The sequence below is a fragment of the Haliaeetus leucocephalus genome, unplaced genomic scaffold (genome assembly GCF_000737465.1).
Source record: "Haliaeetus leucocephalus isolate CR32 unplaced genomic scaffold, Haliaeetus_leucocephalus-4.0 Scaffold167, whole genome shotgun sequence".
In the NCBI taxonomy this organism is placed as follows: domain Eukaryota; kingdom Metazoa; phylum Chordata; class Aves; order Accipitriformes; family Accipitridae; genus Haliaeetus; species Haliaeetus leucocephalus.
In genome coordinates, this window is record NW_010972603.1 from 991,660 (window position 1) to 1,018,944 (window position 27,285).

General features: G+C 39.1%; 1 protein-coding gene across 1 annotated transcript in view; it reads left to right on the forward strand.

Moving 5' to 3' along the window:
- CAMK4 (calcium/calmodulin-dependent protein kinase IV) overlaps positions 1-27,285 on the forward strand; it is a 172,890-nt gene that overhangs the window by 343 nt on the left and 145,262 nt on the right. The gene's annotated exons all lie outside the window — the stretch shown is intronic.

Sequence of the window (27,285 nt, forward strand, 5' to 3'; positions counted from 1 at the left end):
GCCGGGGCTGCCGGGGCTGGGTCTCCCCTCCCCGCCGGCACTGCGTCGCTGCGGCGAGGGCGGCAAAACTTTGGTTTGGGTGAACGGCAGCGGGAGAGCGTCCTGCCTTTCACGGCATGTAGGCTTTCGAAGGAAAATTACACCTCCCGGGAGCCAAGCTGTGCAAATCCCCCAAAGGAACGGGTGGTTCTCAGGAGAAGGCATCAACCCGTCTCGGTCAGCGCTGGTCCAGATGAGCAGCTTTACCTTTAGTCAGGTTACCTGTGTATTTGCAGACTCCAGACCTAATACCGTATCAGCTGAATGGTAGGCATCACTTCGAGAGCACTGAAATGCTAGCTTATTCGCAGCCTCACTTCATACGAGACCTTTTATCATCATCGCCGTTATCAGCACCTTTAGACCTCGCGCTGACAAAACTCCCACCCGAGACAGGAGTCCGTGATCAGGCCTCTGTCAGCAGAGTCTTTTCAATGGAGCGCAGTGCAGACGAGTGAGCTGGTACATGTTTTTTCATGAATCCTGCACTACTGCCCTGATGCTTCTGCCTGGCAACTTTAAGGTCCCAAGTGTTCAGTTTTTTTAAAACTGAAGTCCAGTGTAACACGCTTTTGCCCATCTCTAGTGTGCAATTTTTACTCTCTAAATACAGTTGTTGGTTTTATGTTGAATTTGTGGGTAGAAAATAACGTGTTAAAAAGTGGAAAATGACAGCTTTTTTAAGGGTTTCCAGTAGATGACTTAAATCTGTAAGTCAGTAGGTAACAAATAACAATTGTTAATTTTGCCAATGATAGAGCATTGAAGTCCTGGATAACTGTGGGAAACTTGTAGGTAATAACATGGTTGCCTTGGTACAGTATTTTTTCAGAAGGGGCATGCAATGAAAGTTATTGCTACAAGGCATACCTGTGCTTGCTGTACTGTAACTGATCAGGGCAGGAAAGGCTATAGAAGTACAATACAGTATCATTCTTGGCTTGCTGACTAGGTCTTAAGCATCTGCTGCTACCTCTTTGCCACTATTGCTACTCATGCTAGCCAGATTTAAATAGGCATAGATCTATGTACGCTTACCACATTTATACTTGACTTCACTGTACACCTATGCAGAAACATAAAAATGTAAAGCAGGAAATATTGTTGTGTCAGTTTTGTGCCCGGAATTGAAAAAAAAAAAAAAAAGTGTTTATTGCTGAATAACAACAGTTGATACCAACTCTGTCACCTGGATTAATACTGTTATGCATGGTCTGTCTAGAATTCTTTTGGCATGTGTGGTACTGACTGTGGGCTTCATTTAAGAATAGTCTGCATTGGCAGTATGTCATGGGTTTATTGTATAGCTTGGGAAGGGGTTTTAAAAGGTGAACTCTCCTGTCTGAGGAAGGAAGAGTTGATGAAAGCTGAGGTGTAATGGGGTTTTCTACCTTGCAAGGTGAGACCGTAGGTGCTGAAAACCTAACAAAAGGTTTGAATAAGGAAGACAGCCACACCCAACTAGTGTAGAGATGGGAGCCACTAAGTCTGCGCTGCTGTTGGGTAGAACTAGGAAATAAGATTTAAAACAAAAGCAGAAGGAAGACAGGAGATAAGAACCATCTTAATCAAAGACCGTGGGGCAGGGAAGGGAGGGAGAACAACTCAGAAGGGTACATGGTCCGAGACAAAATTGCGCTAACAGGTATGGCAGCGAGATCTCAGTCCTTAGGTCCCAAGGCTAGCTTTGAGACCCTTTCAGAGCCAGTATCTGAGTGCTGATGCTTATCTCTGACACCCTCTGACAGCGCAGGTGTATCTCAGCCAATCTATAAGGGAGATCCAACAATCGCTCTTGGTTCCTAAGTGTAATATAAAACTGTATTGTTTTCTCTTGGTAACCTTGTCTCCAACCTTTTAATTTTGGAGATTGAGTACTTCTACAAAAAAACATTTATTGCTTAGGTTAGTGGTGGTGCAAGTATATCAGGCGAGGCTGAAAGATGTGGGTATGTGATCCCTTTAGATGCAGCAAATCAAAATAATATACTAAAATGACCAACAGGAGACACTGTCCTAAAATACCTTTAACAAATACAGGGAGTGGAAGGTGTCTTCTGTCAGACTGGAAAGACCTGCATTTGGCCAGCTGTTGCTGAGTATGGGAGTTCCCATCTGGGAGGAGCACCCTTTCTGCAAAGTATGTCTGGCAAATCCCTAAGCCATCGTAGTCAGTAATTCTTGCTTGTATGACCAACTAAGGCGGCATGGGAGAAGAGGGGGAAGGTCCTGCTAGCAAGAAAAACAATAAATGCCTAAAAACTTGGGTAGGAGTAAACAGTCATCTTTCAACAGTGGAGTTCCACAGGGATCATCAGTTCAGGTGTCTGTGCTGCTCAACATGCTCATAAATAAAGGGGTTGAACAGTGATATTTGCAGGTCTTACTGAATTATTGAGGGTTTTAAAGACAGCGCTGCCTATGAAGAACTGCAGAAAGACCTTGTTGGACTGACAGGGCATTTAAATGTTGGATGAAGTTCAGTTTAGATAAATAAAATGGGGGTGGAGGAGGAACCATTTGGTTGTTTTCTTTCTCTAGTAAATCCTATAGTGAGGTTAAGACAGAGATCTCTGGAGACACGTGTGGTGTGGATGGAACACCTGGTTAGAGGTGCTTGTTTGCTGTTCTCTTTGATGCAAGCTCTGCAGGGAATCTGACAAAGCAAGCAAGTCACAAAGGAACTACAGGAGGAAAGGCCATTTCAGCGCAGTGTGTACTTAGGTGGTGGAACTCCTGGCCACTGGATACTGTGGATGATGAAAGCTTACATGGGTTTAACAGGCAACTAGGCAAGTTTGCATTCAGGAAATCCATTAAGATTGATTAAACATGAAGATACTAACTATTGAACTGTAAGTTGCTGAATGTTACGAGAATATTCTTTGACAGTGTTGATACAGTTTTGCTGTATTCTTGCATTCTTCTTGAGGCATCTGTTTGGCCATCATTAGAAACAGTATTCTCGGCTAGACTGGCTTTTATTCTGACTCAGGACAGCTGTTTTTATGTTCTACTGAATGCTTGGCTAGTTTGCCTGCCTTTTAGTCCATTTCTGACGAGGGCTTTTGTGTTTACCACGGAACTGGAGTTCAGAATGCTGTAAAGATAAAACTTTGGTCTTTGTTTTATGAAGAGTATCTATATCTGTTCCTTCCCCGAAGGTTGCAACATTTGTCAGTTGTGGACATTGGAATTTTGTTCTGAGTGTTATTTCATCTAAAAGCTTATTTTCCACACTCCCTTGGAAAAAGATTTTAATAATTTTAGGTTCTAAACTTGTATGTTCCTTAAAGACTAAAACCTTCGTTAGCCTTATATAATCCATGCTGTATCTTTTGGTACAGAGTTTCTGAATTCACCATTAGTCTAAAAATGGTATTTGGGTTGAAAAGGAAATTGAGTAACAATTTTTTTGATACTCAGCAAAATTACAAAAAAGGAATTTCTCTTTGTTGGAATTTTAGTTATGGAATTTTACTTAGCATGCAGTCTCTTGCCTGACTGTGCCAAACTACGTAACTATTTGAGTTGAAACTATCTAATGTTATTATTGTAGGCATATTGCAGATCTATTAAATGGTCAAGAGCAGCTAGAAGTATTTCCAACCAAATCCTTAGGGCTTTCTTTCAGTTTCAAAGGTTAAATAAAATAATAATTAAAAAACCCCCCAACAAACCAAACAAAAGTTACAGGCATTTTTTTGTGTGTAAGAATGATAAATCAGGATTTTCCAAGGTTGCCTTTTCCTTCATGAGCAGTCTTTCAATTGTGTCATCCTTGCTGAGGACCTAAAACTGAAAGGCACTCAGTACTTGCAACTTACCTTGAATTGACAGGGTGAGCTGAATCATAGGTGGTTTCTGTCCTTGAGCTCTTAGCACAGAGAGAGTTTAAATCTAACGTGTGGTCTGAACTCAAGATTTCAGTGTACAGAATGATGTCATACTCTGTCAATCCTATTTATGAGTGCTGTCATAGTAGCGTCTACTTTGTAATAGCAGTAGTAGATGAAATAAGGTAAATCCTTTGTAAATGCATAATTTTATAGAAATTGATGGCTTTTGCATTTGATGCTTTGAAGTTCAAACAGGTTTTGCTTTGAAAGTATGCCAATTATTTTCACTTCCATTCCTTCATTAAAAAAAAAGGGGGGAAGGGGCTTTTTTCTGTTCATCTCAAGAGTCATTTTTTATACAGGCTGTTTGCCATGTTTATTTTGAAAATTGCTTGCTCATTTTGCTTTGGGGTACACTTAAAGTAGGTCAGTCCCTCCTTCAGTAACACTTCTGCTTACTTGCTTGTGACTTTTAGTACTGGTCCTGAGGATCTTCCTAAGTGATGCAGGCATGCTGCTGACAGCACAGGGTGCTGTCTGTCTGAATGTGAGCATGGAGTGCTTAGCTGAACCAGGATGAGAATTTGAGCAGAAACTGCCTGTGTAGAGTTGCCTGTTGTCCAGGTCACGTTGTGCCACAAACTGCAACTTGCTTGTTGCCCTCACACCTTCAGGCAAGCAGCAAGCATTTTCATGCAGTCAGTTCCTGCTGATAGGAAAGGCTGTTGAAGAGGTGGATGTGAGGCCTCGTTTGGCACTGTTGTGGTGGGTACGCTGGACCTTGCTTTGAGGTAGGAAGATAGGAGATATGGAGGGCATGGTGTCCTTTTGGTGCTGGCCAAGGTGGCAGGTGAATCTGGAGAATGGTTTTCATGCATTGCAACAGCCAGCATAGCCCTAGCTGAAGATTTTCACTTCCTCTTGAAGGGATTCTGTCCACCTCATCTTTCCCCTTGAAAAATGTCCTAAGCATTTGACCACAGGCTCTTCTATGTTTTGCTTTGCTTCTTCTACTGAAGCAATGGTGTTGTGGAGAAGGTAATCCAATGCTACATTGGCCAGAAAGAGGATGTCAGATTGTTGTTAAGCAAGACACTGCTCTATGAGGGGGGAAGTCAGTCCCTGTCGAAACGCATGTTGGTCTACAGAGAGTCATAAATAAAAATTGATAGCAAGCAGCCAGTGTTTTCTGTGGATACTCTATAGATTCTTAACCTCATCTTCTGGATGAAATTCCTCACTTGGGTACCAGGAACCAGAACTTGGAATGTATAGCCTGGGTTTTGACAACTAAAATTCTTTACTTAGTGCAGGGAGAGTATTTTCTTCAGTTTTGTCTGGTTCAGTTGAACAACTGGTTGATTCAGAATTAAAAACTTGGGTGTTGAAAAAGCAAGAAAAAAAAATTTCCTTTACCATTCTGTAAATAAAAAACAATTGAGAGTAGACATACAGTTTCATTTGAGGGTCTCTAATTGTGGAGAGAAATGGGCCCTTAGGGTAGATGTTTTGAACCTTGCCATGGGAGATTGTTATTGACTCTGTTGTCCAAATGTCTATCTTAGGCACTAAGTTACTTGTCTAAACATTACCTCTCTCTGCATGTTTTTTAGTCAGAAAACAAGAAAGCTTTTTTTGAGTATTTGTTGGCACAGTTGGCATTCTATTCTATTCTTGGTAGAAAAAGAGTTTAAGTTTTACTTAAATCACTTTACAGTTGGGATTTGTGGCAAAACCATTGTTCTGCTGCAGCCACAAGTTCTGCATTGAACTGCAAACTCAATGCCTGCCTCACTAGGTCTCAGAAAACATGATAAAATACGCATTTTTCACAATGGCTTATGTGTATATCTGCATCCTTTTAATACTGTGACTGAGGCATTGTCTCCATCATGCCATGATGGAAGATAGGTTTGTTGATTCAATAAGCCATGGACAATGTGTTTAGCTGTCAATGCTTGTGGACAGTCATGTCAGAGAAGCTAACACTATCATAGCCTCCTTCTTTCAGGAATATGTTAATGCTTGTTTCTGTGGAAGAAACTGCCCTGCTACCTCTGTAAATAAATGTATTACTTGGTTTTTAGTACAGTCAGTAATATCCAAGTCATAACTGTATTATATAAAAAATAGTTTGAAACAAGCTTTTCTTCTTCTAAATATGAACTTAAGCAGACTACTGATAATGGCATGTATTTACATGTTTCCAATTACAAAAGCACTGAGATTTTATTTGTAATGTTGTATTGCACCATTCCCATTTTTAAAAGGCAATTTGTGGGTGCATCTACACCGAAGTTTTAATTTGGATTGGGAGTGACATTTGTGAAATGAATGTCCCAATTGTCCCCTCTCACTGTGTTTTGCTTTGCATCAAGGGGCGTCCTTGGAGCGCACAGAGCAGACTGAATGTAGCTGAACCAGAAGATGTAGTTCAGGAGTATTTAATCCACTCTAACCTTTTGGGAACAATAAGTTCACAGGACCAGATCAGGGCTGATCTGACGTAAAACTGGCAAAAAGTTTGTGTGCTGATATCAGCACATTGCCACCATCTGTAACACTGGTGTGCTTCTACTGCACTACACTACTTGCTAATGCATACCTAAATTATACGTCCTAGTGATACTGTATCTGAATCTATCTGTAGTTAATCTGCAAATTGATTAATAGTATGCTGGTGATATCACGCATTCAACATAATGCATAGGTCAATGTCTGTCTGCTCATTTTAATTAACTTGGAAGCTAAAGGGAATATATATTATATGAATCAAAATTCAGAACTTAGTGGGCAGTGAAAGACTAGTTAGTCATTGGAGAGTATTGCATTATCTCTGTACTTTTATTAGTCTGTGTACTCAATGTATTGTTCTGTCAATAAATTGAGGCGTTATCATTTTTTCTATAAAAGGAGTGCTGGAGCAGTTTTAAGTAGCTGGAATAAATAGATGATCATTATGTGTTATTTTCACAGCTTTCTTTACTTAAAAAAGAGGTATTAATAATGAAAATTATATTAGAGAATTGTTATTTCTTTATTTTCAAGTTATTTCTTCTGTCAACCACTGTGTATTTTTGTCATTGGTTTTTATTATCTTTTTTAATTTAAAACCCCCTGTATTTCTAACAGGGAAAATGAATAGCTCTTGAAGTAAGTAGTCTTAAGAATGCTGAAAAAGCTTTTTGCACATAGAGCTTTTAAGAGTTGAAAGTAATGGTATTATTTGTGTTAATACGAGAATTGTCATACTTGAAAAACATTGCAGTAATCTGCAAGGGGTCAGACATAACAAAGTCAATCTTTTAGCTTGTTACAGAGACAGTACATCTGAAATTGATGAAGTGTTTTCAAGTTCAGTCGAAAGCATCTCCCTAAGCATAATTGTGTAATAAGCCTGTATGATTCTGGACGGAGGGCAGGTAAATTTACTAAAGCCATGTGGTACGAGTAGCAAATACATGTTCATTCCACTGTGTCTTTAGGTGTATGTCCAAGTGTGCATAGTGTTGTGTAAGGGATTGTAATGGACACAGTTTCATAGGCACAATTCTACCAGTAACAGAAGTTTAAATCCTTGCTCACATAGTAAATACCCACATCTGAAAAGAACACCAATTAAGAATGGTGGTCATTGAAAAAATAGTGTTTGCAGTAGCATGTGTCCCATCTGTGGAAGTCCAAGTACTTGCAAGGAAGGACTAACTATCCTCTTCAGTCACTCAGATCAAAGAAGTTTTATCTTGCTGAATATTGTCTGAAAAGGTCAATCAGGAAATAAAATGTCATCCCTGGCCCTAGTTTTGTTTATAGTCCAACAAATTGAGCTGGCTTTATCAATCTCAATACACCCAAATGATTCTTCTGTGGTCTTCTGCTAGCCAGAAGGTTGGCTGGGCTTTGGGAAAGTGATTTTCTGACACCACACATTGTGTGGAAAAAGTGCAAAGATTTGAATATTATTTTCATCTATGTATGTACAATGAACCATCATCTACGTATGTATGTATGAACCATTAGTAAGAGTTAAGACTGCATAAAAACACATACTCCCTTGTGCTTTCACAATGAAGCAGAATTTAAACATATAAACTTGCGTATTTGCTGTTGACTTCTTCGTTTAGGCATTCCTGCCATGCTTCTTCTCTTCACAATAAGCAGACCTTTATTATCTGAACAATCACTAATTTCACAAGGGATATTCTTTTCACAGTACAGTGATGCTCATTCTGAGAAGTGAGCAAATGTTCTGTGTATCTCCAAATGGTAATGCTGCTTTTTGTCCTTGGTTTTTCTATGTCTTTTTCAATATTGGTTTCCCTGTCTCCTCCATTTAAAAAAAATGGGTAAGTATGACAGCTTTTACAACCCATCATTGATACCTTGGAAATACTGTTACATTTGTTGTAAGTGATCCTTCATTTGGCCTTGCATTGTTAGTGTCCTCAGCCAGTCAGCAACCACCAGAAAATGCATTTTAACTTACTGGTTACTGCTCTTAAAAACTAACCTCATCTCTAATTTATGAGGATTTTTTTTTTCTTCCTTGTTCTTTGGAGTCTGAGCTAGCAGCTCTGTGAAATCTGAGCTGGCAAATTATTAAGGATTTAATTTAGGAATTTTTGTGTTGTGGAAGCATGTTGTTTTCTTATTGTCAGCTTTGCCTTACTTTTGTATCTCAGTGCTAAGAAAGGTCTTTCAGAGTGACTTCTCTTTTGGCAAAAGTGCACAGGATGTATTTCCCAGAGTCTCTCTGTGTTAGCATTTAAAAACAAGGCAAGAAAAGCATACTTCTTCCTTGTTCTGTACCAAGACTGTAGTTTGGTGATGCTTTCCCAGCTCTTTCTGACCTAGGAAATAAGATTTGTTTTGGAAGGTAAATGCATGTTTTGTTGTGATGGGGTTAGGGAAGGTTCTGCTTAGAATGTTATCTCTGTTTCCATGTGCTTCAGAGCAGCCCAAACGTGCTGTAACTGCTGAGGATTATACGTCTTAAGGACAGATAGACATTTACCTTGAGTTTACCAGAGTGTGTAGGAAGGTTGTGGTCATGCACATGGAAGCTTACTTCTTTTTTCCTGGTCAGTTGTGGTTTTTTTAAGATCTGTTAGCATGATACAATGGGAAGGATCATTGAGAATGAGCTATCCAGGTGTTGGGGTTTTGATCAACATATACATTATATGTGCTCAATTTCTTAGACTATGTAATGTTTGAAACAGAAAGATGGAGTAGTGGTGATATAATACGACACCAATACACATTGCAAATGTATCTTTTGGTTATAGAATAAATGCAAAAATGGTGTGGTTACTGTCATAGGTTACTATCAGTTAAAACACAGGGACTATTGGGGACCATCAGTATTTGCATCTGTTACCCCAAGAATAGATTGCTGAGGTGTTGTTGCTTTCCTTGTAAAGTAGTTCTAAGTTAGGAGACCCTACAACAATATGACTTTGAAAGGGACTGTTCAATCTGTAGCAACCAAAGCTTTTGTCTCTTCGAATTTCATCTGCAGGGGATAACAGGAGAGAAGTTATTTGGCATGAACCACCAAATTACATGGTTGGAACTGTATGCTAATTCTGACACAAATGAAATAATCACCTGAATAACATAATGCTGTAGCTTATAAGTTGTCCTCCTTTCACATACGCGGTTATCTGCACTAGAACTCAAGAACCATAAAATGTAAAATGAAAGATAAGGAAAATGGGAGCCCCTTTGAAGAAAAAAAAAAAAATTATAAAACATGCTGCCCTTTGACAGTTTACTGTCTATTTATCATAGCTTTTTGGGGGGTATAAAGCAGTGGTAAAAGCAAGTCCAAGATTTGTAAAGCACAGCCTCAAAACCAACAGCATTAAAATTTAAGCCCTTCAACAAATGTATAGTCTGTGCTCCGATACATACCTCACTGTGAGCATCCATATGCCACAGAAAAAATGCCAGAATTGCAACTTTACCTCAGAACTGATGTCATCTCCACAGTCCTTTTCCCCAAACTCTCCTCACTAGAAATATGTGATGCATGTCTCCTCTGGCATCATGAAAAAAAGCAGTTGCTTTATTTTAAGGAAGGGGAATGATTGTAAACAAGGGTTGTGTCGTCCCCCCCCGCAATAATTTTTTCCTTCTTGCAAGTATTTGTATTTTCTTCTCAATCCAGATCATCATAAACACACCGATATTGTTACTTATTTTCAGTCTTTTGATCTTTAAAGCATATCCATGTCTGCTAGGTTCACTGCCTTTGGGAACTGATACTGCATCTTAAAATACTCAATTGATTGTGGTTTTATTCATGAAGATGACCCTGATTGCTCCACAGACTTTGGCAGAACTGAATGCTGCATGAACAAAAATGTTTTACATATGTCTTGATTTTATGTTTTCTTACGAGGCAGCATGGAATTATGTGACTGAGGGGGGGGTCATTCAATCAGATCAGTCACCAGAAATTGTGAATTGGTTGTTGATGTTTGTTCATTTATTAAAAAAAAACCAAACGCTGACATTCGGAGATAACAAATTCATGTAAAGAAATCGGGATTAGCTCAGAAATTAAATGCAGGAATTCCAATTCAATCTAAATAAATTACTTTCAATGAAAAATTTTGCATTTATGAATGAATAGAAATGAAAAAGTGTGAAAGATCTTAATGAATATCCATGGAATAAGAAGTCTGGTATTATCTTAAAGTACTTCTGAAATAATATTCATACTGATTATTCTTTAAATAATCCTTGTTCACAGAGGCACACTGCCAGTACCGAAGAATGTACTATGTGATTTCATTTTGTGTTTAGCTGTAAAAAAAAATACTGTGTTGAAAGGAGTGGACTTTCATACCCTTTCTGTGGAAGGCTGACCATAAATTGTGCAACTTTCAGTTGATAATGAGACCTTCTAGCTGCTTATATTCTTTGGAGATTAGTTGTTTGAATCAAACTGGAGAAAGTACTTCTTTCAGTTTCTCCATATATGCAAGATGGTGTTTGCTGTTTCTGATTTATTAGGTGTCCTGCACCAGTCTAGCACTGTGGACCAATGAGAGTGTTTTAAGAACCTGCTGTGGGCCAGAAATTATTTCAATTCTTTTGGCATGCATTGATTTTTTTTTTTTTTTTAATGTGATGGTATGACATAGTTTTATACTTTTGCAGAGAAAATGGATGTCTTGGTAAGGCTTATAAGGCCTCGAGATAAAATCTGCCATGGATGAGTACTGACCCCCCCTGTCCCCCCTCAGCCTATTGGCATGTTTTCTAGGTTAATGAACCACAATTCTGATCTGGAATACAGTGATTTACAGATATTTGTTTTCCTGATGGAAAAGATTTGCTTGTCAGCTTTCCATATTGTGCAATAATGATTTGCTAAAACTGAACTCAAAATCTGTTGAGAGCTCTGACATCATTATCATAATCTAAGTTCAGAGACCTGTAAAATATATGTGCATGAATGTTTTACCTGCTAGCTTCATTGGATGCCCCCTCCCCTCCCTGCCTTGTGCTGTAGGTGCAGCAAATGATCCATCTCTCTACATTCTCTTCAAACCCTTGTGATTTTCTGGCTGATTAGCTTAGTAAAATTAAAAGGGAAGGCCTGCAAAGTCGATTTTATAACGGGAAGCAACACTTTATAGGGTAGATACTGATGATCATTTAGGAAATGACTAATGATTTTGTTTAGTCACTTTAGGTTTCAGGCGAACAGATGAAGAAACATAATAACGGGGGGTGTTCCCCCCCCCCCTTTTTTTTTTTCTGGGATTCTGTGCAGCTTGATGGAAGCTGCAAATGCTTATGGAGTGCACTGTTCACTATGCACCAGTCTGTTATCTAACTGGCAGGGGATTGACTTGAGTTGGACGAGGAAGCCAGGTCTAGTCTTAGCAAAATACTGTTAGAACAGCAAGTAACTGGTAATATTGGAGCAACACTTCTGACACTAAAAAAGTAATAATAAATTCCTTTTGTTTGCTGCAGGGGAGAGGAAGGCTGGTAAATTTATTGCATCTGATTCTCCCTTCACAGCAATTTAATTCAAGAATATTTTAACTGCAAACAAGAACAAAATTTGGATTGGTAGGTAAAATTAATAATCAATGAATGCTAAGTAAGATCAGTAATCAATTGCCAAATTGGGTCAATGTGTAATGGAAAATCTGCAATGAAAGAGATACCCTAAAATTCACTGGCATGTTTTCTGCTCTGACTCTCATAGAGATGAAACCCATCTCCATCTCTGTAATACCTCCATAATAAATATGCAGGTAAATTATTTTTTGAATTTAAATTCAAATCTCATCTCTATGCATAATTCATATCATAGGTGTTCAAAAGTAGGTGGAACAGGAATAAAACTGAGGAAAAGGGCAGTTTTATTCATTACTATAAAAACTTGCTCACAGAGTTGATTTGATTGGCAGTAGCATAAAGAGAATACTCTTCTATTTCCAGAGAATCATTCATTTCAAATGACAAAGCAACTTTGGTCGTCTCCTCCTCCACCTTCTACTCCTTCTCAGCACAACAGTATCTTTTTGACCATTTGAATCCTCAGCTTGACTAGTTACAAGACAATAGCCCATGTTACTGTAAAGTGATTTCAGCTGGTTTGATCTATCCTAGTCTATTTTTATTGTTCTTCCAACATTTATGTATTTAAAAAAAAAAAAGAAACCAAGGTATTGTAACCCTTCACGTTCTTTTTCTGCATGACTTTAGAAAAGATGAAATGTTGTTTGTGATGGAAGCAATCAGTTGTATTTCCTTTGCAGATGACCGTCTAAATTGAGCTGGTGAAATTTATTCTTTAAATACGTAGCCCAACAAATCTTGCTTTCTTTCCCCTGTCAGTCCCTATTTTGTGACCTGGTTATGTTTGCTATTTGTGAATGAATACAATACTTCGAGATAGCCTGTTTAAATAGTTTGCTGTGGTAATTCTTATGAACAATGTGTTTTAACTGTATTGAATATCTAGTAAGACTGTTTTATTGTGTTTTTCCCTAGCCACAGCCGAAACAGAATAATAATGATTAGCAAGATGCATTAGTCATCTACAATGGCATGTGGCCATTGGAAGACCATATTTCATGCTTGAGACTCATGTCTGTTAACGTATGTTTTATCCATATATTCATATCTTTACAATAGTGAATTGGCAGATTTGAGAAACTCCAGAATTTCCATCCCACGATAAATTTCAGTATTTTGGCATTTGTTTTTGTTTTGAGTTAGAATGAGGAATTGAAGTATTGGCATGAAGTGGATAAGGGACAGTTTCACAGAATGGAATTTTTCAACAATTTCAAATTAAAATTTACAAACACTTTCACATTTTACGTTTTGTGTTAATTAAAGACATTCTTGACTCAAAGTAACCAGATTCCAAAAACAGACTATGTTTATCTCTTGTACCATGGTGCCTCATGAGAGTTTTGATTCAGGTCCCTCTTTTAACTGTTTTTACCTTCTGTCTTTAATTCCTGCTTGGACTGTGTTTTGCATGTTACACCAAAAGTAGTGCAGCTTTCATATGATATATTCTCCTACTGAAACATAGGGAGGTTGCAAAAGCTGTGTTTGTCTGCTGACTCCAGTTAAAAAAATTCTCAGACTTTTCTAATAAGAACAATAAACTTACTGAATGGGACGGGATCTCATTTGCCTTTCTCACAGCTGCTGTCTTGGTAGTTTGTAGCTGTCCAGTTGGTTGTTGCCCAAAATATATCTTCCATTTTCCTTCTCTGTTTGAGAAGGAAAACAATTGATGAGACTTGTGTTTTATAACAAAGTTCTTGTTATTCGTCTGTAATGCATGACCTTGCAGTTAATACAGGTAAATTTTATCCCTTTTCTCTTGCTCCTGCTCCCCAGGTAGTAAGTACAGTTTTTCCTTTCTGATATTACAGCCCTCTCCTGTATTGCTAATGCCTCCCCGCCTTTATCATCAGCAGACTGAATCAGTGTACTCCTAAGTTTATTCCAAAGTCAATAATTAAAATATTAAATAAGATATATAACAAACGAAAGGAATATTGATCAAACTTGCATATCAGAAAAAACCAGAAACACTGAAGTAAACAGCAATGTGTTCCTGGCAAGCTTTTGATGAAGGTCAGTTTGCATAGGCAAATTTCCTTGAGAGGGAGAAAAAAAAATCCTAAAAGCAAATGGTTTGTAAAACCGTTCCCTTCTATACCATTATCCTACTCAAATTGAAACAAAAAAAAAATAAAAATCACAATTCTTGCAGCATTGCCCATACCAAGGGTGAATCTGTTTCTTTACATTCTTTTGGTGACTCCTTGCTCCTTTAGCTAAGGACGTCTAGGGCTTTTCTCACCTTCCTTCCCACCAGCTCCTAGCACTTTCTTTAGAAAGTGCTCTCAATCGTCTTTATGCAAGGAGGAAGAAATGTTCTCCGCTATATTTAATAGGTGCAAATTCAGAAGGTGCAAAACTGGGCATTCTACACTGATCTTCTTGTGATGAGTGCCAAACAGTATAATTGGTATGCTAGTCAGAAAGCTGGCAGAAATCTTTATGTTTCAGGGGAACTGAGGGATTAGATTTCATTTCTACCACCATTCCATCTTCTTCCTACCATTTTTGGAATGCGGAGTAAGTGCGGATAAATTTAATGATTCCTGAATGTAGAAGGACTCAGCTCCAGTAACGCTGTCAAACAGAAATGAAAAATAGCATGTTTCTAAATGACACTTTAAAATTATGTGGGTCTGTGAGTTATAGGACCTGATTTGTCCTCAGTTTTTATCCAGCCAGCATAATAATTGCAGTTGTGAAAACTGACTCCAACAGTGGCATACAATGCTTGCCTTCATATGTATTATGAAAAATCCCATTTAAAGTTATTTGTAAATTTTTCATTTGAAAATATACTGTGGAGGAATTAGGTTTCTTTAGTCCAACAGATGGTGCTGGGGAAAGGTGATGATAGTTCTCTAACAGTGAGCTACACCTGTGAGGTAGAATAATTCACTTACATTTAAGGATTCCTCCTGCATACAAAGGAGGAGAGAAGTAACTTGACCATGATTACAATAAAAACTGTAATTTAGAAGAAAGTATCTAACCATCTAAACAGCCTTTTCAATACAAGCAGAAGAGACAAGAAATGTGCCTAAAATTGGTATGTGATAATTTTGTGAAAGAGACTACGACAGGGTTTCCCATGTTACCAGGAGCTTTATTGTGTTTAAAGGAAACTTAAATTTGCCTTTCAGTAAGAATCAACTCTAATGATAACATGGATACATTTTCCATTCTGCTTGTGGAGACAACTTGTTTGGAAACACTAAGTATTTATTTTCAGAACTTTCAGCCATTTCAAAATCTCAAAAAATCATATCTGAAAAACCTGTTTTCTCTGAACTGACTAATGTAGGCATATATGTTTGCAACATAAATTTAAAATTAACAGGTCATCCTAAATTATTTGAGCCTTTATAGTGTAAGAATGGCTATGCTGGGTCAGATCAAAGGTCTATTTAGGCCAATATCCTGTCTTCGTCTGTAGTGAGAAGCACATACTTAGAAAGGAGTGTAAGAACAGGGCAAACATCTACAGATACTTGCCCAGGGCAGTCCCTGAACTTTCAGAAATCTGAAGCTAAATCTGAAGCTTCAGTTCTGTTCCTCATATCAGAATAGTAATGTAGATTTGCATGTAGTCCTCAAGATGTAACACAAAATCACAGAATGGATGAAGTTGGCAGGGACCTCTTAAGATCATGTAGTCCAGCCTTCCTGCTTAAGCAGGGTCAGCTAGAGAAGTTTTCCCAGAACTGTGTCCAGTGGAGTTTTCAATATCTCCACAGATGGAGATATTCACACAGTGAATTTATATAGGGGATAATGCTTAATACTTCTGCATGGTTGTTGGGGTTTGGGTTTTTTTTTTTTTTTTTTTTTTTTTACTACAATTGGGCATGGAGTTGATGATTTGTGGAACTTTTGCTTAGATTTCAAGATTTCTTTGCTGGTTATAATAGGCCACTTAGTCTATTTAATATATGAAATTACGATTGCATTCGATATTCATCATTTTGTATTTATTCACATGGAATTTCATCTGCCATTTAATACCAGTCACTGAATCTCAGTAGAGTCCTCTTGCAGCTCTTCAGTTGGGCAGAAACTTAATATTTATGAAGAACTTTGATTATTAAAACAACCCCAACCAACCATTGTCACCTCATTGCTCATCTCAGCTCCTGTGCTGGCTCACTGACCAGCAGACACCAGCTCTGGTCCATCAGTTGATGACCTCTGTGCATTGTGAAAACTGAGCACTTATTCCTTCCCTGTTTTGTATCTCTTAACCAACCGCTAATTCATTTCTGTCTTCTGTGGTTTCCTCAAGAACCTTTGGTGAGGGACCTCATCAAAGAACTTTTGGAAATCCAAGTAATCTATCAAATCTCCTTTACTCAAATGCTTGCTGAATCTTCCAAAGAAGTTCTGTGGTTTTGAGACATGGGTTCCCTTTGTAGAAGCCACATTGATTCTTTCCCAGGCTATCATATGTATCCATATATCCACAGATCCTGTTCTTAGAGCTTTAAATTACTTCAGCAATATAGAGCAAGCGTACAGTTCTCCAGTTCTCCAGATGTCTCTCATAACCATTTTTAAAAATTGTTGTCCCACTTGTTTATTTCCAGTCTAAAAAGGCTCAGTAAGTGGTGTACAAGAGGTTACATACCACCTTAATTTGAGCTATTTCATCCATGCGTTCAGGTTAACCTGTGCAGTGAGTCTTAACTGGTGCCCATAATGTGCTGTTGGTCATTTAATCTGTTAGTTCCATAATCTCTTCAGCCTCTTCTCTTGCTCTTCACTTTGGGAGGTTTGAAGACTTTTTTCCATTTATCTTCTGAGTAAAGAAATGTTCTAGCATTGGAAAAACTTCAGTTTGTTTAACATCAGATTTATCACAGGCTGTTCAGTAGACACAAGCTCTTTAGAGAATTAAAATTTTATAATCACAGTGCAGCCACTCTTCACTGTATTATGGCCATTCTGTGCTGCAGAATGCTGTAGAGATTGCCTTCAACACAGAATATTTTTCATACGGTGAAAAACAGTAAGAGGTCGCTCTCCTGCCCCTTGAGGCAGATGCCTGTAAATAGTAGATCTGAGGGAAGAGTGAAGCAGAAGCAGATGACTCCTGTTCGTCTTTGTGAGATTTCATCCTACACCTTCCTTTTACTATACTTTAGCACAGTTTGGGCAAGATGAAGGTCTTCCCATATTTTTACTGTTTTTTTATGTCTGCCCACATGGTGTTAGCTACTTTAAGTCCAGCCAAGGAGAAAACTGTATGTCTGAAGATAAGCAAAAGTTTTGTGAAATTATTCCACATCCTCATGCTGTGACTAATCAGTTCATTTGTCTTTTTGATGAACTGTGTGAGGGACAAAACAGTTTGGGAAGTTGAGGGATGGAAGTTGAATTCCTAGCTAAGAGGCAGATTGAGAAAATTTATTTGCTGTTATAGGCATAGTTTTTGGTATAGAAATGGTGAATGAAGATTACAAGTCTTGCATCAAATCTACTGTTTCCAGTGGTGCTGGAAATGATTCAGGCAACAGTTTGTTTGTATAGCTTGTCAGAGAAGTGCATGTGATAGAACGATTGGAAAAACTATTGTCATTATTGGACAGTGAAATTTGTGCCTAAATTACCTCCGTTTACCCTGATTAAGCTATATAAGGAGTGTTTCAGAATCTACTAATCAATAATTTGAATGCTAGCTCCTTGGCTTGTTAGTCCTTTCCGTCAGCTTTCATTGTGTCAGAGTTCATCTATGACCTTACATTACAATATGAGTTTTGCTGTAGAAAAAAATCAATGTTGTTTAACTGCTTGGAAGTAAAACAGGTAAGTGACAGTGTTGACTGAAACTAATAGTGCTTAGCACTGTCCCTAAAACAATAAGAGTTGCTGCTGTGAACTCTGTAATTCATGTAGGTGCCTAAATGCATGCATGCGCACACACACGCAGGTGTGTGCAGGCACACCCTGGGTGGATGAGAAGGTAATTTGCAAGTTTTTCACATGTAGTGACTTTTATGGTCCCTTGTGCTGTCAGGTGAATGGGAACCAGCAGAGTGTGCGCTGCTGGAAATGAAATGAATGATATGTATTTAGAAGCCTAATGTAAGGCTTATTTTTCTTTGGAAATATTTGTCCCAGCTTGTATCAGTGACAGACAACATTGCATTCTGAATTTAGGTAAGAAGTCTCTTCAAAGAGTGTTGGAAGCTGTAGATTGTAACAGTTCTTGAATCCCATTAGAGATGGTAAATGGAGCATTTTAAGTTTTGCCTGCATAGAATCATAGAATCATTTTGGTTGGAAAAGACTCTTAAGATCATTGAGTCTAACAGTAAACCTAACACTGCCAAGACCACCACTAAACCATGTCCCTAAATGCCATGTTTACATGTCTTTTAAATACCTCCAGGGATGGTGACTCAACCACTTGCCTGGGCAGCCTGTTCCAGTTGCTTGATAACCCTTTTGGTGAAGAAAATTTTCCTAATACCCAATCTAAACCTCCTGTGGTGCAACTTGAGGCCATTTCCTCTCGTCGTATTACTAGTTACTTGATAGAAGAGACCAGCACCCACCTCACTACAACTTCCTTTCAGGTAGTTGTAGAGAGCGATAAGGTCTCCCCTCAGCCTCCTTTTCTCCAGGCTAAACAACCCCAGTTCCCTCAGCCACCCCTCATAAGACTTGTGCTCTACTAGACCCCTCATTATCTTCGTTGCTCTCCTTTGGACATGCTCCAGCACCTCAGTGTCTATGTTGTCATGAGGGGCCCACAACAGAAGACAGTATTCGATATGCAGTCACACCAGGGCTGAGTACAGGGGGAACAATCACTTCCCTAGTCCTGCTGGTCACACTATTTCTGATACAGGCCATGATGCTGTTGACCTTCTTGGCCACTTGGGCACACTGCCAGCTCATATTCATCCAGCTGTTGACCAGCACCCCCAGGTCCTTTTCTGCTGGACAGATTTCCAGCCACCCTTCCCCAAGCCTGTAGCACTGCATGGGGTTGTTGTGACCCAAGTGCAGGACCCAGCACTTGGCCTTGTTGAACCTCATAAAATTGGCCTCAGCCCGTTGATCCAGCCTGTCCAGATCCCTCTGTAGAGCCTCCCTACCCTCAGGCAGATCAACTCTCCCTCCCAGCTTGGTGTCTGCAAACTTGCTGAGGGTGCAATTGATCCCTTTATCCAGATCCTTGATAAAGATATTAAACAGAAGTGGCCCCAATACTGAGCCCTGGGGAATGCCACTTGTGACTGGCCGCGAACTGGATTTAAGTCCATTCACCACCACTCTTTGGGCTTGGCCATCCAGCTAGTTTTTTATCTAGCAAAGAGTATGCCCGTCCAAGCCATGAGCAGCCAGTTTCTCCAGGAGAATGCTGTGGGGAAATGGTGTCAAAGGCTTTAGTAAATGGTGTCAAAGGCTTTACTAGGTAGATGACATCCACAGCCTTTCCCTCATCCACTAAGCAGGTCATCTTGTCATAGAAGGAGATAAGGTTAGTCAACCAGGACCTGCCTTTCATAAAGCCATGATAGGCCTGATCACCTGGTTCTTCCATATGTGCCACATGATGGCACTCAAGATGATCTGCTCCGTAACCTTCCCCGACACTGAGGTTGGGCTGACAGGCCTGTAGTTCTTCGGATCCTCCTTGTGACATCCACCTACAAGAAGGGACAGATTTGCTAACCTCCAGCCAACTGGGACCTCTGTGGCTAGCCAGAACTGCTGATAAATATTTGAAATTGGCTTGGTGAGCACTTCTGCCAGCTCCTTCAGTATGCTGGGGTGGGTCCCATCTGGCCCCACAGACTTGTGTGTGTCTAAGTGGTGTAGGAGGTTGCTAACCATTTCCCCTTGGATTATGAGAGCTTCATTCTGCTCCCTGTCCCTGTCTTCCAGCTCAGCAGGCTGGGTACCTGGAGATGACTCATCTGGTGCAAGTGCTCTTGACACTAGTCTGTGAGCGCAAGGGATGCTCAGCTTTCTTTTGTGCCTGATTAGATGAAGGATTCTGAAGGTATGTTGAGCTCCAACAGTTATGCACAGCAGTGTCTTCAGGGACCGTGTGTGTTTCCCCATACCTGAGATGCTCCAGGCATCAGAAATTTCTGAGGCACTGTCAGCACCTCTGCTGGTGTTGCCTTCCTGTCCCACCTTGTACAGAGGTGCTCAGAAGAGATGCTTGGGATTGAATCCACTCCTTCTTTCATGCCTGTGTTTTGCTGACTCCACATCTCTTCTCAGACTGTCAAACTTGAGCTAACAGCTGCAGTCCATAATTGCTAGTAAATGTCTAGTAGTAGCTACAGGTCGCTTGACAATTTCTTATCTTCCTCCAGCTAAACTCTCCTTTTGTGCATCTTCTTAGGGTCACGCTTCTAATAACATGACAGAAGAAAAATCCTCCTTTCTTTCCCAGCTGCCACACTGCACTTCTGTGAGCAGTGCAGAGAGGAGAGCCACTGTGAGAATATTCTTCCTCACTTTTAAGTTTTTCAAAGAAAATGCAGAATTCCATTATCCCTGATTTTGCCTTTTCCACAACCTTGCATTTTGTTAGAACTTTCTGCTGCTGGGAAGCAATACATTTTAATCTGATCCCTCAGTCATTCAGAAATGAACATTTTCATTCACTCCAAAAGAAGAGTTATTCATGTAAAATGAACTGACCTCAAAAATTTGAAGAGAAGACTGGAAAATGAAATGAACGTTGTATAACTCAGAAACTGTTTATTGTATAGCGTCAGACTTCATGGAGGGCTCTACCTTGAATTGGGAGTTGTGTCAGGATTTGCCCTGCCATGTACTTAAAGTGAGATAGTGATACGCCAGCCTGGCAAAGACTTCAATTCAAACTCCAATGCAAAACAAATGTTTTAAGTGTACCTTTCTTTCCTATGATTCTCATGTGCCAGATGCTCTACTGAAGCTGTTTAAACTAGTCTTGAAAGACTTACATGAAGTATCAAAGTTGTTAGTTGGCCATGCAGATTTTTGCATCTGGGTTTCATAGGACTGAACTCTGACAGGATTGGGATGACTAATATGATTGCTGTTCATTGATTTTTGTTCCTCTCCCCCCAGGTATGAGCCAAATCTACCACTGGAACAGTTATTTTCTGACTTTTAAGTCTGAAAAGCTATGGATAGGGGAGTACTCATTCATCCCCATAGAGTGCTCTTCAGGTTAGACTGTCATTACAATCATTATGAAACAAAGCTGATTTGTTTTACATTTAAAATACATTTAGCATAAAAAGTGATTTATTTTAAGTGACAAAAGGGAACCTTTTATTATAAAACACATTTTTTTTTTTGTATTTAAGTAATTTTGACCATAATAGCATGTGCAAAGTTTGGTAGACAGCAAAATACCGTAAAATATGCTTTCACATAACGTAAACTTTCCTAAAATTTCCTAAAGTTCAGCTTTAAAAAGTGGCTTCAGCCTCTTCTTTTCCTTTCTCACCATCAGTCAGTGAAGTAAAGTGTTAGCTTGAAAGCTGTCTTCAATTCATTCAAATGATTGCTTGGTAGGCACAGTTGTTCTTGTTAAAAGCAGATAGTTAAATGGAATCAGAGTACTTGGAAAACAGACTTTTCTCATCTGCCTGCTACTCTACAGTAAATTCATTGCTCACCACTTCAGCAAGTAGAAACTTTATTGCACCATCTGCATGTTTAAATGATGATGATTCTTTCTGTGCATTGGTTCTACTTAGCAGATTTCTTGTAGGGAAATGGTGGTTGTTTCTGCTACTCAAAGCCATGCAAGTTATTTGGGAAGCCCAAATAATGATGATTCTGAAAACTGTTTGGAGACCTGGCATGTACCCTCAGCATTTAGAAGTGCAAAGGTAGTTACAAGTGAAGATGTGCAACAAGGCTATTGTAATCATTTTAGGGAAGACAAAATTCACATAAACTGCTGTGAAGCTCCCATTGTCTTGCCTTTGGAAAAGGGAAGGCACAGAGGTACCACCCTCCTGGAGCCTCTGAACATCTGCGTGGATACTTACCATTTACTGAAGTTCTTCCTGTTAATTTGCCACCACAATAGCTACCCTCTTAAGCTAAACTAAAGCTGTCATCAATGTGCCCATACATACGGTAGTGGTGTCTTAGAGATACAAAGTTGCATGTATGAGGCCACACAAGAATTTGGTTTTGGGTTTGGTTTTTTTTGTTTGTTTGTGTTTTGATATTTTTTTTTCCAGTATGAAATACGATTTGAATGTTTGTTGCTTTTGTTTGTTGTCACAGTGGTTTTGAAGTAAAGAAATATATGATGTCATTGTATGGCACTAAGTGACATTAGATCTTCAGCTTATCTTTAGTACTGACCATTCATTGAAGGTTTTGAATGTAAAGTAAGTGAAAGGAAAAGATGCTTAGTGAAGACCCTGTAAGAAAGTATGATTTTTTAAATTTTTTTTTTAATATGCTAATCTGGCTTTAAGCTCTGAGAGTTGGATCAAAGTTAGGAGATCCAAAATTTTATCTAGCTAATTATCTAGTGCCTTGAGAATGTGCTTAGCTTCTCAAGCTATGTAGACCCCTACTGTTATCACTAGGAAGAAGCAAATAGTCATTCATCCTGCATGTGTTGCACACCTGTTTACAAATAGATGGGTCACCTTCTGAAAGTGTCCGTTAACTTTAGAGGATGCTTTGACAGCAGGATTAAACCAAATACCTTTGCACAGCTAACATTAAGAGATTGCTGTCTAAAGAAATTGTGCAGCACCTTTGCAAGAGCTGTGCTGTAAACTGCTTCCTGCTGGATGAGTTCGTCTGCCTGGCTGTGGTGGGTACGTGACTGCAGTTTTATGCATCCAAGAATATCAATAAAGCAAGTCAGGCCAACTCACCTGGCTTGTCACTACAACTTAAGTAATATTATACGTAATAGGATAAAATACCTAAATTAGCTATTAGCATTGAAAATTAAGCATTGGCATCAAATCATTGAATAACAGAGCATTCATAATGTTCTGGATGTAGATAGTGTGGACTATCTTGTAACCAGAGACAGATGGAGTTCTGTTTATAGAATGGCATTGTATAATTTAAATCTGACTGGAAGAGTCTTTTGCTGGATCTGTTTTTAATGAGCTGTTTTGTTCTCTAATTATTTTTAATTAAATAAAAGTTTTGTTGTTGGTTTTGGTTTTTTTAAATAGATAAAAAAAATTGTCTGCAGTAAGGGAAGAAGTGGGAGAGCTGCTTCAATAAAGCAGTTAAGTGTGGGTGAAGCTGAAGATCTAAGCATTGCAGGTGATTACACTTCTGACAGAGTTTCTTAGGAACAGCTTCTGAAGCCCAAATTAGAAAAATATAAAAATAGTGATGCATTAAATAGATTGATTTTACAACAGAGGTTTTTTACCCGGTATTTTCTTAAGGCAGATCTGCAGTTAAACATATCTACATCCAAACAGCACCCTGAAACATAATTTAAACCTGGAAATTTGACTACCTTCAGATTTGCAAAACTGTCTCTTTTACAGACTTGAATTTAAGAATTTATATGGAATATTTCACAGCTTGCTTTATTCCAGATAGCTTGATTTGATAAGGATCAAATAGTTTCTCAGCTTTCGTGCTCATTTCTACAGACAAAAATGTATTATCTTGAAAGTATCTTTCTGCTAATCACTAACAGCAATTTCATTCCATCATTTCAAATATCTTGGGAAAGGAACTTTCAGAGAACAGTAGACCGTCAGGAATATAGGCACATATGGAATCTGTGCACACACACAAACGCACACACTTACCTTTTTTGTTGTTTTTCCATTAACTTTCAAAAAGATGAGTAAATTTTCAGAGCCTTCTCAGTAAACATTTTTAACCCTTTTGCAAAATGTATTCATTTTAGTTGTGATCAGGTAGTAGAATCTATAAGTTATTTTGTACATACAGATCTTTACAGAGGTGACTCCTTATAATTGCTCTATACAATCTCTAAAGATGTGAAAGTACACAACAACCAGTGGCAAGGAGTAGGACAAGTCATTGGCTTAACTTGCAGTTAGGATGATTTAGATGAGGTATTGGGAAAGTGCAGGATAGATTTAATGAGATGGTCCAGGATTGCATTTGGCACATCTCTGTTGAGTGGTCTATACCAATGGGCTCTCTGTTGCTCATCATCTCATCTTCTTCCTCTCCACTGCCCCACACCTCTTAGCCTTTGTCTCCTTGGTCAGTTCCCTAATATTTGGTTTCCTCCCTATGCATGCTTCTGCTTGCCTTTATTGCTGCTCTCCTCTGTCTCTTTCCTCAGCAAGGGGCTCAGGAGCTCTGGGGGACTGAGGAAGCTGCTTCTGCCCCTTTTTGGGTCTACTTTTTGTGACCCTGCAGCAGGGCTGGTCCCGGCGTGCAGCCAGCACTCATAACCCAAAGACAGCTCATTGGTTTGTCTTCCGCTTTGAACCTCATCCAGGAGGGTGGTGTGCCTTGCCTCTTGGGAATGATTGGGCTTGATGTCTGTTTCAGGGAGATGAAATGAATAATGAGAATATACCATGAGAAATGGTATATATGCCATTGCAAATCTGGAGACCTTTTATTTTTACTCTGGAAACCACTTGTGGGTTTCAATAATTTTAGTTTTCATTGAGGCTACAGTAGCTGCACAGGTGCGTGGATAAACCTCTTGCAATCTGTTTTGCATAACTAAAATTTCAGTAATGTCGAGGATGAAAGGATCCTCTGCGCTGTTTAACAAGCTTCACAAGGTGGCTTTTAATGAGGTAGTCAGTGGAGAGTTTCTGTGGTCTAGGGATGTTTTTGCATTGGTTGGCAAAGAGAGGTACTATCATTGCCTCTGTCAGCACCGTTCTGTGTGTCTAGCAGCTGCAGAGGCCCGAGTGCTTCACATGCATGCATTCATTAAGATACACTGAAGACCTTGCCTCCCTTTCACCATTAACATACACCTTCTGAGAGAAAAAGGTATCTAGGCTTTTTTCTAAGGGACATGGTTTAGTGGTGGATTTGGCAGTGTTAGGTTTACAGTTGGAATCGATCTTAGGGGTCTTTTCCAATGTAAATGATTTTATGATTCTATGTATCAACTTTTTGTGTATATAACATTTGTTTAGTTTTCACATCAAATAACTACATAGATCAGCCAAGGCTGGGACATTTTCAAGGCCCTTGAGTAAATCAGAGGGCATAAAGACAGTGAAAGTCCTGGTGTAGTTACTCTCATACTGACAAAAAAGCAACAGCTAGGTATAGAATGGTGGAGGCCAAATCTCTTATGCTAAAGCTGACCCTTGGAAGGTGGCTTGATGAGAATCCAAGCTGTAAAACCTGGTTCTTTCAGAACCGAAAGAACTTGTTTCCCCAGAAAGCTAGTAGGAGCTCTACCAGCAAACGTGTGTCCGTCCATCCGTCTGTTGTCCCCCCCCTCCTTTTTTTTCTTTGAACTATTGGCTAACACTCCTGAAGTATTAGGAGGACATTCTTGTCATCCAACAGTGGGACATCTTCATGGCCCTCTAGCTGTGTTCCAGACCAAAAATTTAACATTTTGCAAGGCTTTTTTTCTCACCCAACTAGCAAATAAACTCTACTATGTCAAATGCAAGATATTTGTCTCATTATGACAACCTAGAAAGTTTCCAGTCTGTTTCCTGCCTGCTTCTTAAAGTTCCATTACCAAAGACTTTTATGAGATCATCTGTGACTCTGCATTCCCAGTGTAGTTATGTGACCTGGTCTGTGTAAAATACAGTTTCTGAATGCTGTGCGTTTGTCAGGAAGTGGAAGATATCCGTTTCTGTAAGCTGTTGATCTTATCCCTTCGTTTGGTATGCTACAACAATAACTTACATGGTAAAAAAGACTGAAATAAGTTATTGATTTATTTTTGTGGTAATTACATTAGTTTGAATAATTCCTTTTGAGTGAAACTGCAACATATGGGCATGTTCTGGGGTAGAATATTGAAAGTCTGATACATCAGGAGTGCTTCATGCTACTGTACTCCTATGGCTGAAAAAGGTATTTCATTTTGTACTTCAGTGTGGTAATTCCCCCTAAAGTACTTCAGGCCTGTGAGATTGTGTTGTTGGGGGTTTTTTTTGTTGGTTTTTTTTTTTTCTTAGGGTAGCTTGCAGTGTGATATTTGAGACAATGTTCATACAGGGCTTGTACTGATACCTGCAAGATATTTATAGGTAGTTCTGGAATGCATAGTCCATTTCTGTCTGTTGTTTTTTATGCTATTATCTGGATTGCTTCCTAGTATTTGTGCCCCATTGTTGCAAGGAGAATATTTCCAGATGTTTCCATATGGTACTGCTTTGTATGATTGCTGTCTCTTAAGGTGGTGTTTGCATATACTCAGATCTTTATGACATTGTCCCTTAGCTCTTGAGCAGTCATTTTCTATGTGTTGCTAATGTCTGTTTATAGATACTTACAAACAAAAGCCAAAGCGATAACCTATATCCTCAGATGGGCAACCAGGTCTGTTTGGAGGCAGGGTTTTTACAGAAGAAAAAGCATTTGGATTTTAGCAAAGAGAAATCATAATTGACTGTGTTGGAGCTATGCTATCTTACATCAATTGAGGACTATATCTTTTGCTGGCCAGTTCACTCCAGTGGGTCAAATTCTTCTGTGCTGTGACTCGTGTGGCTCACGAGGTTGCTTATACAAGAGCTGAAAGTGTGCCAGTGACCACAGCTGAGCTCTGTTCTTTAAAAACACAAACATCTGCATTCAGCTTTTCAGCTGGGCCTTACTTTAGTCAGGGAGGAAAGATTTTCTTCTTACTTTTTATTTCTTTAATTTCCTTTCCAGTATGAATTTCTGACACCATTTATAAACAATGTGCAGCAGTCTTCTTTGGTACCCTTACCAAATGCTTGCATAGAAAGAAGAAAAAGCGTGTTGCTCTATGCCTGAAAGACTAACAAATCCAGTTTCTAAAGAGCGGGGCGTAATGGAGGGCACTCCCGATGGCAGGACCAGCTCAAAGTGCACTAGTGTACAGCATCAAGTGCCTCCCTCTACTAGCAGTAGTTTGCAGGAAACTGTTGAGACAGAGGTAAATTTCTCTCTAAATACGAAATAACAGAAAACGTGTTCAGCTGTCTCCAGATTTGCCAAGATTCATCTGTATTGAAGAAGGCATGTGGGTGCAGAGAGACTGATGGTGTGATCTAGGACCATGAGGAGAACAAAGGTTCACTTTGGCTTAGGAAGGTATTTGCATCTTTTGAAGTTTATTAGTTGGGAAGGGGTCTTCCTGACTAGTTTCTCTAGTTTATGAAGA